The sequence below is a fragment of the Hypanus sabinus genome, chromosome 4 (genome assembly GCF_030144855.1).
Source record: "Hypanus sabinus isolate sHypSab1 chromosome 4, sHypSab1.hap1, whole genome shotgun sequence".
NCBI classification, from domain to species: domain Eukaryota; kingdom Metazoa; phylum Chordata; class Chondrichthyes; order Myliobatiformes; family Dasyatidae; genus Hypanus; species Hypanus sabinus.
This window is the reverse complement of record NC_082709.1, coordinates 42,041,284-42,054,484: the sequence shown is the minus strand read 5'-3', so window position 1 is coordinate 42,054,484 and position 13,201 is coordinate 42,041,284. Positions and strand designations below refer to the sequence as shown.

The following is a 13,201-nucleotide window of genomic DNA, read 5'->3' as shown; positions in this document are numbered from 1 at the left end:
GGTCACCGCCATCTTCTCATGGTCAATTAGGGATGAGATTGTGACAGCAACCTTCAGATCTCAAAAGTATCATATAGAGCCATCACCACCTTGGAATTTTAAGTACGTAAACATGAGGGCCTCCTGGGCACCACCTCTCTGTCCTCCCCACAAATGTTTCCTGAGGCATCCTTGATATGTTTGTATTTCCAGTTCTAAATGCTCCTCAGGGTTAATTCACCAGCTGCACGACCTTCAGCATCTGGCACAGCCTCGGTGGACTTCCACATTAAGAGGTGCAGACTGCCTTCAAGTGATGTGGGGAAGGTATAATTCTGGAGGCGCCTTTAATGACTGTTGCTAATTAACAGAACAATTATCACTGCCTGTACTCAGAATTCATTCCAGTGAGCATGGAGCATGTATCTGGTTCACAGCATGCATTTCAGTTAGTAGGCAAGATTTAATTATGCTTTATGCCTATTTTCTGGAGCTATCCAACTTGGACTCAATGAGTTTTCACTGTAAGTGAGTCACTGTTGGATAAAATGTGTATACGTTAATTTGTGTTTTCCTCATTATGTCTCAGTTGCATTGGTCTAGTGCCCCACTCTGAGTCACTGAGGAGGAAGATGGCAGGGAAACACACCATGTTTCAGGGCATGGTCAACATCACTTCTGCTTTGGCAATCCCCCAAGGACTGAGGAAGGCTTGCCATCCTTCTAGTTCTGTGAGATGACTGCAGAAGCTTGTCTGGGATCCTCAGGCACTGGAAGACATGGAACGTTGTGCTCAAATTGTTGGTTCCTTAATGATGCTGTGTGCTCCCTGCACTGTTGTGCAAAGCCCTTGTGTGCTCCTATTACAGATACTGGGAGAACTTAGTGTCTCCCAGTTACTCCGTCGTTCAGCAGCTGCACTGCTAATCATGACAAAGAGTTAATATTTGACTAATAGAACATAGATCTGTACAGCACTGGAACAGGACCCCCAGTCTATGTTGTGCCAAACTAACTGAACTAGTAATTAACCATCTAACTAAATTAGTCCCTTCAGCCTATACAAGGTCCATACTTCTCCATTCGCTGCACATTCATGTGCCTATGTAAGAGCCTTTTAAATGCCTTTATTTTAAATGCTTCTGCCACCACCTCTAGCAGTGCATTCCAACTCTTACAACTCTTAAAAAAAACAATCAACACATTTCCTATCTCACCTTGAATGCATTCCTTCTAATATTAGTCATCTTGTCCCTGGGAGAGAAGAAGATACCAGCTGTCCACTCTATCTATGAATCTTATTATCTTACAACCTTCCACCATGTCTCACATCAAACTCTGCCACTCCAGAGAAATTCTCAATTTGTCCAACCTCTCCTTGTAGAACATGCCCTGTAATCTAGTCAGTATCCTGATGAACCCTTTTGCAACTTCTCCAAAACCTCAACACCTTACCCACTGTATAATGAGATGACTAAAACCGAAAGCAATACTCCACATCTGGCCAAAAAAGAGATTTATAAAGATGCAACAGGCTCAACACTGGAGGAACTCAACAGGTCAGTCAGCATCTATAGAGGGAAATGGAAAGTCAGCATTTCAGGTTTAGACCTCCCTTCTCAGGGAACCTCTCTGGTATGTGCAAAGTGTGTAACACAAATTAGAGGTTGTAACAGAAGTAATTTCAGCTTGAAACCTAAAAGATGTGCTTCATCCTTGGAGGTACTTTCTTGAGATTAGATACTGGTGAAGAATGCCTTTTTGTGTACCTGTTGTCACACTCTTTGAAATATGCAACTAGGCCAAGGATCAGAGATGGCAAGGAACACAGGGTAGTTTCATTATTAAATTAAAAAATACAGGAGTAGGGATTATGCTAGAAGGTATAAAAAGGGGATCTGTCATTACAGCTCATTGATTAACTGATAAGTATTATTTTGTTCTCTTCTTGTGGTATTAATTACATTGAACAGCAAATATTTTCCATATCTATGGCTTCCTCAGCAATTTTTTGTGCTTGTGACAGACTGCTTGAAACTAAACACAAATATAATTTCAAACCTTTTGTATCTCTTGAATTTGGAGAAACAAGAAATCAACTTTTAGTGAATATATAGTAATGCGTATAATTGCATAATATTGCTGACACTTTGCAATAGTTTAACTAAACTAAAAATGTTTTGTTGATGATTCTCATTTGTACTCAGTGCCTGAAGCTTCTCACTTAAGTGTCCAACAATAACACTGGACAACAAAGATTGTGCTTGCTAAACACTTCTGGGTGCATCTTATCTACTTTGGGCTGTTAGTGATGAAAATCACCTTGAAATTTCCCTATCAGGGACCATTTTTAGAAATCCCCATATTTGTTACTTCAATTCATAATTCAAGTCAGTTGAAATGGTGCCTACAATGTAAGCTGAAATGTTTTCCATCTTGCCCAGCATGATGTGTGTATTCTTTATAAGAACATAATTATATTTTTAGGGGTGTTTGAGATAGCAAAATGTCTCGTCAATGTTGCAACAACTGCGATACTTTCTGTTATATTTTCTTATAAAGAAAGCCTATGCGGTCTACTTTAAGTGTAAAATTGGTGATCAAGACAAAGCCTGCGTTCCTCACATTTGTAGGGCATTGACTCGGAAGTCAATGCCATTCGCTGGCCTGATGATAAGAAGCAGGATTTGAAGAATAGTGATCTCGGATTATTCTTGATGGTACGCACTAGTGAAGGTGGAAATAGAATGATAGGTCAGAGGAATGCATGGCCGAGGAGCAGGTGCAGGGAGCAGGGATTCATGTTCTTTGACCACTGAGATCCCTTCTGGGATAGAGGCACCCTGTACAAGGGGGATGGGTTGCACTTGAACCGGAGAGGGATGAATATCTTGCAGGGATATTTGCTAATGCTACACTGGAGAGCTTCAACTAGATTGAAAGGACTCTGAGCCATAAAGCAGCAGTCAGTAAGAGCAGGTTTCGTAATTAGAATAGCCTAGGGCACAGTTCAACTGCATTTATTTCGATGGCTGAGGTTTAACAGGTAAGGCAAACAAACTCAGTGTGGACTGGCTCTGAAGACAGGGATTTTATAACCATAAAGATACAGGGGTGAGAGTGGTGCAGGACTGGCACTGGCAGCTCGGTATTCCAGGGTACAGAAGGATGATTAGGGAGGATGCAAGAGATTTTACAGTGAGGTCATATGGGTAAAAATCAGAACGGGGGGGGGGGGTCACTCTGGTGGCACTTTATTCTAGGCCACCCACCCATAGTGTGCACATTATTGTAAGAATAATAATGTTTTATTAGTGCGAGTTTTTAATTTTCCTGTTATGGATGGGAATATGTATTTTTAACCTAGATGGAATGAAATTTGTGAAATACGTTCTGCTAAATTTCTTGAGTCTACTTGGGAGGTGCAATATTGGAGTTAAGGAATGAGATAGGGCAGGTAACTGAAGTGAGCACTTTTGCTGCAGTGAACATAATTTTATTAGTTTTGAAGGAAAAGGTTATTGAAGGAAAAGGATAGGATTGGCCCAAAATTGGAGCAGTGCTAGTTTTGGAGGAATTATGGAGGATCTAGGGTGAAGGGTAAACCTGTAAAGTTTAGGGAACTTAGGCAGACAAATGATATTAACGCTCTCTTCAAGAAAGAAGGAAGCATACATTGTGTTTGGGAGGTCAGGGATAAGTGAACCTCTTGATGACTATTAGAAGACTATTAGATATTAGAAGATCAAGAATACTCTTAAGAAGGAAATCTGGAGGCCAAAGGGGGCATGAAATAGACCTGGCAGGAAAGGTTAAGGAAATTTCCAGGAAGTTCTATAGATAGATTATGAATGAGAGGGCTAAGGAGTGAATCGGTCCACTTGGAGATCATCAGAGCTGCCTATGCTTTAAACTGCATGGGATTTTTAACAAATATTTCTCCTTAGTGTTTCCTGAGAAGAAAATCATGGTTGCTCAAGACATTTAGGGGAACAAAAAGTGGAGAAGTTTTGCTGGACATTGATAAAACTATGGATGAGATACTGTCGTATTACAGTGCATTAAGGTGGATTAGTCCTGAATACGGGAAAATGGCTAACCTTGTTCTGCTGTTTAATATAGGTAGCAAAAACAATCTGGAAATCTACTGGCTGATCAGCCTACCATCATTAGTGGGGGCAGTACTAGAGAGACAGGATCTACCAGCATTTGGATAAACAGTCTCATCAGGCAAAGTCATCATGGTGTTGTGCATGGGAAGTCTTGCATGATGAACTTTCTATTTATTTGAAGAGGTAATCAAAAAGGTAGGTGAGGGTAGGGCATTAGATATTGTTTATTTGGACTTTAGCAAGTCCTTTGACAAGGTACCACATAATAGGTTGGTCTAAAACATTGGGTCCCATGGAATCCAGGGAGAGCTGGTCACACTGTTATTGGAAAGATATTAATCTGGAAATATGGCATTAAAGATTTACATAGATGTTCCCAAAACAAGAGCTTGAGTTATAAGGAAAGGTTACATGGCTCAAATCTGCAGGATTGATGTCCATTTGAGCTATGTGTGAAGGGCCCTCATGGACATTGAGGACAATCATTGACTGTGAGTCCCTGTTTACCCTTTGTGGAAGTAATACTTTCTCACACACACACTTACCACACTGCAGCATTTCTTGACCGAAAACAAACAGCTGCAGGGACTCAGTGGCGTGACAGCAGTTCTATGCTAGTATCTTCTTCTGGATAGGTTCTTATTTACCACTGTCCTCTGAAGAAATGTCCACTCTCCCGTTCATTTCATATCTGTCAGATGAATGAAGACAAAGGAGGCTGCTCACCACATACTCAAAGATAGTATGGCTTTGTAAGATGATTGTAAGTATAGAACAATACAGTACAGGCCATTCAGCCCACAATGTTGTGCCAACCCTTAAACCCAAATATGACCAGGTTCTTTCTGTCTAAGACTTTCCCCTCAGCATTAAAGCCTGGCAAAGCTGGAAAGACAAATCCATACCTCTCCCTTTAAAAATGTTGGAGAATCTGAAAAAATATATTAATACCATACTCCCTAATGAGGGCAGGCAGCTATTAGAAATAAATCAACAATCTGGAATGGATGAGATGGAAACGTAAATTAATGAACCATGAATTCAGGGTTCACCAAGTGCAATGCTACACCATTCTCACCTGTACCTACCTGTGCTGACCGAAGTATCTACAGAACAGTGTGCTGTTCATTTTGCAATTTCTAAACTTGATCTGAATCAACACTGTTGCAGCCGGTTTACGGTGTTTATTCTGGGTCAGTTACTGTTCTGGACTTTGATTGTGGCTATTCCCTGCTGGTCTATTTTAAAAGCAGCTTCTTTTTTTTATCTAAGCAATCCAGATGAAATAACATCCAGACTGATTTGGTCTTCCAATAAAAAACACGTAATTTAGCCATCAGTTTGTAAACTGAGATCACGCACTAATCTGATGGCTGACAGAAAACCAATACTCAGCAGTCACATACTCTAAGAATGAAATTAAACAGGCTTGAAGATGAGGAAGTTCAAGATCAAATAAGCAAGCATCAGTTTGTTGTTGTGATAATGTTGATATACAAATGTGATCACTGTCTGCAGATTGAATTGGCTGTTCCTCTTGGTTTCCACAGACTGAGCTTTGAGTCTCAGCTGGGGTCTAAACGTGCTGCTTGAATATAAGCAGAGCAACTTCCACTTAAGAGGGATAATACTGCATGAAAACACAGCTCCTTCAGAGTCCATTGCTCATCTGTAGAACAGCCTTGGCCCACGCTGGGGAGATCAGGTTGCTGCTTGTTATCTCCCAGGTTGAAATGATCATATGATGAAAAAAAAGGAAGCTTGGAGTTAGAATTCAAAATAAATGGCCCAAGTAACTTTAAGTCTAGTATTCCACTAGAATTAAAATACCACAACTAAAATCTATTTAAAATACTGCTAGTCTCAAGGAACTTACATATCATAAAATGCTACTGAAATAAAAAGGTGTTGCAAGGATGAGACTGAGGACTAGCCCAAGTGCAGGACACAGGCACAGAGGCAGAGCGGTGAGGCATTAGCACCATTGCAAACAGGGAACCAATATCCAGGAGAGTCTTTACATGGTGCAAGGTTTATGTAGAGTATCCAGGCAATGATGCAGAGCTTAGAACCGCCGGTCCTAAGGAATCAGGAAACAACATTCACTCACAATAGAGTTGACCAACTAACTGGCAAAGCAGGGCTATGACACCCAAGTTTTATCCTATGTTCGCTAATGGGAACCAGGTGTGCTGGAATTAGCTGAACAATTGGAAATCAGGTGAGCGGATTAAGGCCCAATTAAAGAGATAATAGGAAGATGGGACCATGAGAAAAAGGCTGTTAATAAATCTTCTATTATACTTTATTTCAATTATTAATTTACCTCATCATTGTTTTTTTGTGTAATTTTGCAAATTTGTGATTTTTGCAACTCAAGTTCAGAGCGCTAACATTTTTTTCCAGCATGTGTAATCCTTAAGGTCAATGGACTCTGAAGTGACTGCATTTCAAATAGGAAGGCTCATTGGGATTTGATATTTTATCTTACTTCTCTGCTAAATACTGTCTAATATAATTGCATTAAACTTCTGGGTGGACTAGATCAATGAAGATCACATGTTTTGCTCCTGGCAGTAATAACATTTGAATTAGTTCATTCACATTTTCCAGTAGCATTTGTGGAATTTTACTTCCACAATTACACAGCAAGAAACATCTTTGTGATGTTGCTGCTACAGGGGAGCTGTTACTCTCCAGTGCTCTCCAAACTTCAGCTGGTCCAGAATATGGAAGGGAGAATGCCTCCTCCTATAACTTTACTTCAAACTGAACAGAAGGACTCTTCTGGCATCCCCCAGAGCAGATGTAGTTTCGCTCCAGAAGTGCCAACTTACACTTACAGAGAACATTTTATGTTTGAGTTGGAATTGTCCTAATTTTTTTAATAGCTAATGAAACACACTTGAAGTGTAATTATGATTGTCTCTCTCCTTGGGATAGAGGATGCTGCAACTCCAAAATGTGTGTTCTGAGAAGACTGATGAGAAATTGATAGGACCTGCAAACAAAGTGAGTCAAATTCCTGATGCCATTCTTAAAGTTTCTTTCTAAATGCTTCGTAATCATGGGCCACGGATTCCTACATGTCACTTCCATTCCCACACTTCTTTGGGAGGATCTTTAAATTGGGAAAACATCTTTAAATTGTTTCCTCTGTCCACTCGGTGTTCTCAGGCCACACGATACAGAGGCTGGAGCTAAGATGTCACCAGAGGGCAGCTTTCTCGAGCTCATCTGCGAAGGAACATGATTTCTACCATTTAATGTCTCTTTTATCCCTTTTCAAGGTGGTTGGGATTCTGTCAGAGTCCTGCAGCTCTTTACGTCAATGGTTCCCACTCCTGAAGTTTACCAAATGGCCGTCTTTTGATATCCTCAAGATGCAGTCTGGAAGACAGCGCCTTTGGGGTAAGGTTCTATGACCCTGTGGACAAACTGATTCCATGCCCATTGAGGCATCGCAGGAGAAACAAAACATCACGAGCCCCAGACTGGCTGTTGGAAGCCTCTGCACTCAGACAATCGCTCTCTCTCTTTCTCTCAATGGTGGGGAAGAGTTTCCTACTGATTCTTGAGTCAGAGAGTTTAGAATAAAAGCAATGTGGCAGACAGCAGCACCATAATCAGCAAGTTGTTTGGTTTTATTGGCCTCCCCTCTTGCTGTGGAGAAGAGGTGACTCCTCTCTGTCCCTTGTTAGAGAAAGAGACAGTCTGTGCCATGTTGAATTGTCGAGTCAACACTAAGTTTCTGTTGCACTGCAGATCATGGACTCTCTTTTGGGGCTTTGCTATTGCTTGCTTGGTGAGTGGCAGGTGTTGATCCTTCCTGCAGAAAAAAGTGGGGTATGGGAGGGGGGAGTGTTGATGCCTTGTTGCTGTTTATGCATGGAAGAGGGGAGAGGGGGCTTCGGGGTTCTAACATTTTATTGTCACTCATTCTTTGGTGTTCTTTTCTTTCTTCATGGGAGTCTGTGAAGAGCAAGAATTTCAGGTTGTATACTGTATATCTCTGATATTAAATGGAACCATTGAACCTTTGAATTATTGAACAATGAGGTTGGAATGTCTCCTTCAGGAAAATGAACTTAACATGTCCACTGGTGTTGATTAAACATAGGGACTCATTATTGGGTGTTATACCAGTAGATACATGAGCAATAGTTTGCCTATCATGACTGTGAATTTGGTAAATTTTGCAGAGACCAAGCTGCCTGTAACTCAAACATGAGGAAATCTACAGATGCTGGAGATTCAAGCAACAGACACAAAATGCTGGTGGAACACAGCAGGCCAGGCAGCATCTATAGGAAGAAGTACAATCGACATTTTGGGCCAAGACCCTTCATCAGGACTAACTGAAAGAAAAGATAGTAAGAGATTTGAAAGTAGGAGGGGGAGGGGGAAATCCAAAATGATAGGAGAAGACCGGAGGGGGTGGGATGAAGCTAAGAGCTGGAAAGGTGATTGGTGAAAGTGATACAGAGCTAGAGAAGGGAAAGGATCATGGGACGGGAGGCCTTGGGAGAAAGAAAGTGGGAGGGAAGCACCAGAGGGAGATGGAGAGCAGGCAAAGAATGATTGTGAGAGGGGCAGAGAGAGAAAAAAAAGGAGGGGGAAAATAAATAAACAAGGGATGGGGTAATGTCCCTTCTCGGGGCACTAACAGAAGTTAGAGAAATCAATGCTCCAGGTCTCCAGGTCTCTAGGCCTGTAACTCTTGAGGTCTTTAACATTCCCGCTGCAGGTTGTCCATGCCCAGAATTATAGTAGGGCAGGGATCACTGCTACTCTTGAGCTTTGTGCAGAGTTTGAGGTCTTGAGAGTGCACTGAACGTCATAACAAATTTCATCATTGATTGAGAGGTGTTCATGGGAAACAGTCCACATTTTCTCCTGGTGGACCTGGTTTGTTGAAAAGTTGTGAGTTTTGAATAAAACTTCTGGATGGACAATTCCATTTCTGTAGCCTGAATTGGAGCATGTGATTGCAAAACATCCCATTCCATGCTCTCCCCGCATGTCTCTTAGAGGAGACCCACTATCAATGACCTTGATGACTGAGCCTTGAGATGGATAGGTTTGGTGGAGACTCCTCAGCCACTCAGAGGAGGTAGTGGAAGAAGACTCTAGAAGGTGATCATCTCTGTGGCAGGCACAAGAAAGTTGGCAGAACTAGTTTCCCCTCTCCACTTTTAGTAATTCTTCCTTAGTCTTCTGTGGCTTGGTTCATCACAATACTGCAGAGGTACCAAAATGAATTTTCTGGCTTATGGCCAAAATCAGCTGATGGATATCTGTTTAAAAAAAAAAAATTGGAACCCATTTATTATCTGGGAATGCTGACAGTTAGGTGAGTCTCTCTTCTTGAAGATAATCACAGTGATGGTATCTCTGAAGTCCTCCCTTACTTTTTTTTATCTTCCCAGAAGAAGGAGATGAGAGAATGAGTTTGTGACTAAAGTGTCTTGTTGCCAAGTTTTACAACTTCACCCTAAATATCTATTTAGGGTAAAATTGAAGAAGCCTTTAGCTTTCATCTGGCATAAGATTTTCAACTTCTTGTCAGTCAGAAGCAGCGTAGGGTCAAATAAGCTTATGCCAGAGACAAAGTCATGTTCAAGGAGTTCTTTGAGATGCTCCTTACAGCAGGCAATGGCTGCCTTGTCTCTGGTGTTCACTGTTGGTGGGATATGCCCATTGGAATTTGATGCAGGTCATGGCTAGCAGTAAACACAAGAAAGTCTGCTGATGTTGGAAATTCAAAGCAACACATACAAAATATTGGAGGAACTCAGCAGGTCAGGCAGAAACTATGGAAACAAATGGATAGTCAATGCTTAAAGCTGAGGCCTTTCTTTAGTACTAAGAAGGAAGGGGGACGATACTGGATTAAAAAGGTAGGGAGAGGGGAAGGAGAATAGCTGGAAAGTGATAGGTGAAGCCAGGTGGATGGGAAAGGCCAAGGGCAGGAGAAGAAGGAATCTGATAGGAGAGAGAATAGACCATAGAAGAAAGGGAAGGACAAGGTGATCCAGGCAGCCAAAGAGAGGTAAAAGGTTAGATTGAGGAATGGGGGGGGGGGGGTGGTACTTGTGGTAAGAGAGATCGCTATTCATGCCATCAGGTCGGAAGCTACCCAAGGTGTTGCTCCTGCCCCCTGAACATATCTTCATCTTGGCACAAGAGAATACAATGGACATGTCAGAATGGGAATGGAAATCGGAATTAAAATTTTTGGCCACCAGATAGTTCCACTTGTGGCTGATGGAGCGGAGTTGCTCGACAAAGTGGTCCCCCCAATTCACAATACAGCTCACCAATATAGAGGAGGCCGCATCAGGAGCACTGGACACATGTGAAGTGCTCCCTCAACTGAAAGGACTGTCTGGTGCCCTGAATTGACTTGAGGGAGGAGGTGTATGGGCAGGTGTAACACATAGGCTGCTTGCACGGATAAATGCCAAGAGGGAGATGAGTGGGGAGTGATGAATGGACAAAGGAATCGTGAAGGAAATGATCCCTGAGGAAAGCAGAAAGGGAGGGAGAGAAAGATGTGTTTAATGGTAAGATTCCTTTGGAGATGGTGGAAGTTGTGAAGGATAAAGGTTGGATACGGAGGCTGATGGGGTTGTAGGTAACTGTAGGTGCTTGATCTCCTGCAGGAATTCCACTCACCAACTGTTCTTTTGGTTATACTTTTCCTTTGGACCTCAGACACTATTTTCTTGGGGCTTGGTGGGTATTCCAGTTCAGAAATGCTTTGCGTTTGTGGTTAATTAGGCTCTCAGTCTCCTGGTCACCTACTTCAACCTATTTCTGGAGTTTTCATATGGACAGCCAAGGTTCTCTTCAAAGATGGTGCTTTGATGCACGATCCAAAAGCTGTCATGGTGAGGTGATGTCATGGTGAATTCTTTCTTGATCAATAATATGACTGGATTGGGGTTTTCACCGTAACATCTTGTATTTGCCTCTCTGGATGAGGAGTTTGCTCATGTTAAGACTGAGTTCCAAGCATTTTGAAAGGAAGGTAACTCTACTGTAGTTAGGTTTCCCTACTCAGTTCCTGCTAGCTGTGCCTTGCCAGCAGATTTTCTGAACTGCTATTGTGATGCCCTGAGGAATCAGGTTATTTTCCTCTGGGATGCAGGCCCAGATGTTTCCAAAGAGTAGAAGCTCATCCTAAGCTCTTCCAGCTTCCGGCATTGACAGGTGTGTGCTGATGGTTGGATTGTAAAATTTCTTAGAAAACCTGTTGGTCAGGAGTTGAGAATCTAGAGGATCATACATCCTACCTTTTTGTACTTCTGTAACACACACAAAATGCTGGAAGACCTCAGCAGGTCAAGCAGCATCTATGGAGAGAAATAGAGCCCACATTTTGGATCAAGGCCCTTGTACTTACCTTCTTTTACTGCACCAGTGGCCTTCCCCATCTTTTTCTCCTGACTCTATGATCTCCACTGTTTGGACCTTCCTGCTAACCACCTGCCTATCTTCCTTGATTCCCAACTCTTCCCCACATACCCATTTTCCCTCCAGAACTAGGAAAAATCTCAAGAGCAATCACTGGTTATCTTTCCAGGACACAGGAAAGGTGGCTATTCATGGAAACTCATGAAGACTGTGCAGGCGTTGTGGACAACACGTTGAGGGGACAAGTCTACTGAGAGATACCCACTTTTCTCAGCTCCTTGCCCCTTCGCACCCACTTCCCCGCCCCTTCCCTCTCAGGGCACTCACACTTCCATTTCCTCTAGATTCCCCAGTTCTCTATCTCATTCTTTCCACATGGCTACATACCCCTGAAGCTCTCCAAGAAAATCCCTGAAGGAAAACTAGTGACAGTCATAAGGCCTCTGTTCCATTTGCTTTCCTGGGCCTCAGTCTTTGGAGCTGCTTTTAAACTCTGGTACTGCTGAAGTGTGAGAAACATGGCAATAAACCTGCGCATTACATATTCTGACAATCAGTGAAGCGTCTATCTGTTTAAAACAATGCTTGCCAGTCTATTGTAGGTAAATATCATATTCTTTTATATCCATCTAGGAAAACTGTTTTGATTTAATGTCTGACTAAACATCAGCATCTCTGACTGTGCAATACTCCCTCAGTACTGCACCAGAGCACCAACCTGGTTTCTGGCATTCAAATCCTCTGGAGTGGTACTTCAAGTTCAAGTTCATTGTCATTCCACCATACACATAAATGAAATATTGTTCCTCTGGGGCCAAGGTGCAAAACACAGTACCTATACTCACACATTGACAGGGATATGTGGTTTTGGTCCAAGTGTAGAGGGAGAGACACTGATGTGGATGAACAGTTCACTGACTTTTAATAAAAACTCTGCAGAATTAAAGGAAAAGCTATAAATGCTCGGCCAGCTGGGCCTTTAACTAAAAACTGAAAGCTAACAGCAACGCTATGACTTGGAAGAAGAAACTTAACACTAAACTCTGCTCCTTTACAGCATCAATCTGAACAATCGTCTTCTTTTCCCGAACAAGGACAAAGGTAAGCAGGGAGCATTGAGCTTGCTGAGCTTTTGCTTAAGGTTCAACAAGTCTAAAACAAGAGGAGGGGAGTTAAATACTGCCACAGTCAAACTAATTAGCTGGAATGTACTTACTCACGAGCACAACCCTTTCAGCAGCCCCGCCTGTGAGGACATCCATACCCCATGGTCAAGTCCATGGAAGTAACAGGGCCCCCAACCCTGTGCTCGCTAGAAGTTCCAGATTAGAGACTTGCTCAGGATGTCATGGGTTAGTAGCCAAAAATGTTCCTCAGAGTCAAAACCCACCCATTGTGCCCCCATAACTGGCGAGATGCCAGGAAACACTGTACAGAATAGACCGGTAACCCAAGCGGGGAGGGGGGAGGAAGAGGGAAGGAAGTCATCATCTTGATCTGGGAAACATGGAACACTGAGGGAACCGTCATTGGTGATGGCAGGTGCAATCTATATAACACTTTGTAGGTTGTCTTTTCCACTACAAATGATCCCACATAGTGTGGGACCAATTTGTGGCTCTAAACTTTCAAAGGAACGTCTCTAGATGCCAGATAGACTTTCTCCCCTGGCTTGAGATGCTTCTCCTGTT

The 13,201-nt window shown here is 42.4% G+C and overlaps 1 long non-coding RNA gene across 1 annotated transcript; it reads left to right on the top strand.

Moving 5' to 3' along the window:
* The first annotated feature begins 7,014 nt into the window (after window positions 1-7,014).
* Window positions 7,015-12,601, top strand: LOC132392236 (uncharacterized). The gene is made up of 3 exons (XR_009511454.1): window positions 7,015-7,103; window positions 7,382-7,502; window positions 12,568-12,601. It is a non-coding gene; the product is annotated as an uncharacterized LOC132392236 (long non-coding RNA).
* Window positions 12,602-13,201: the final 600 nt, after the last annotated feature.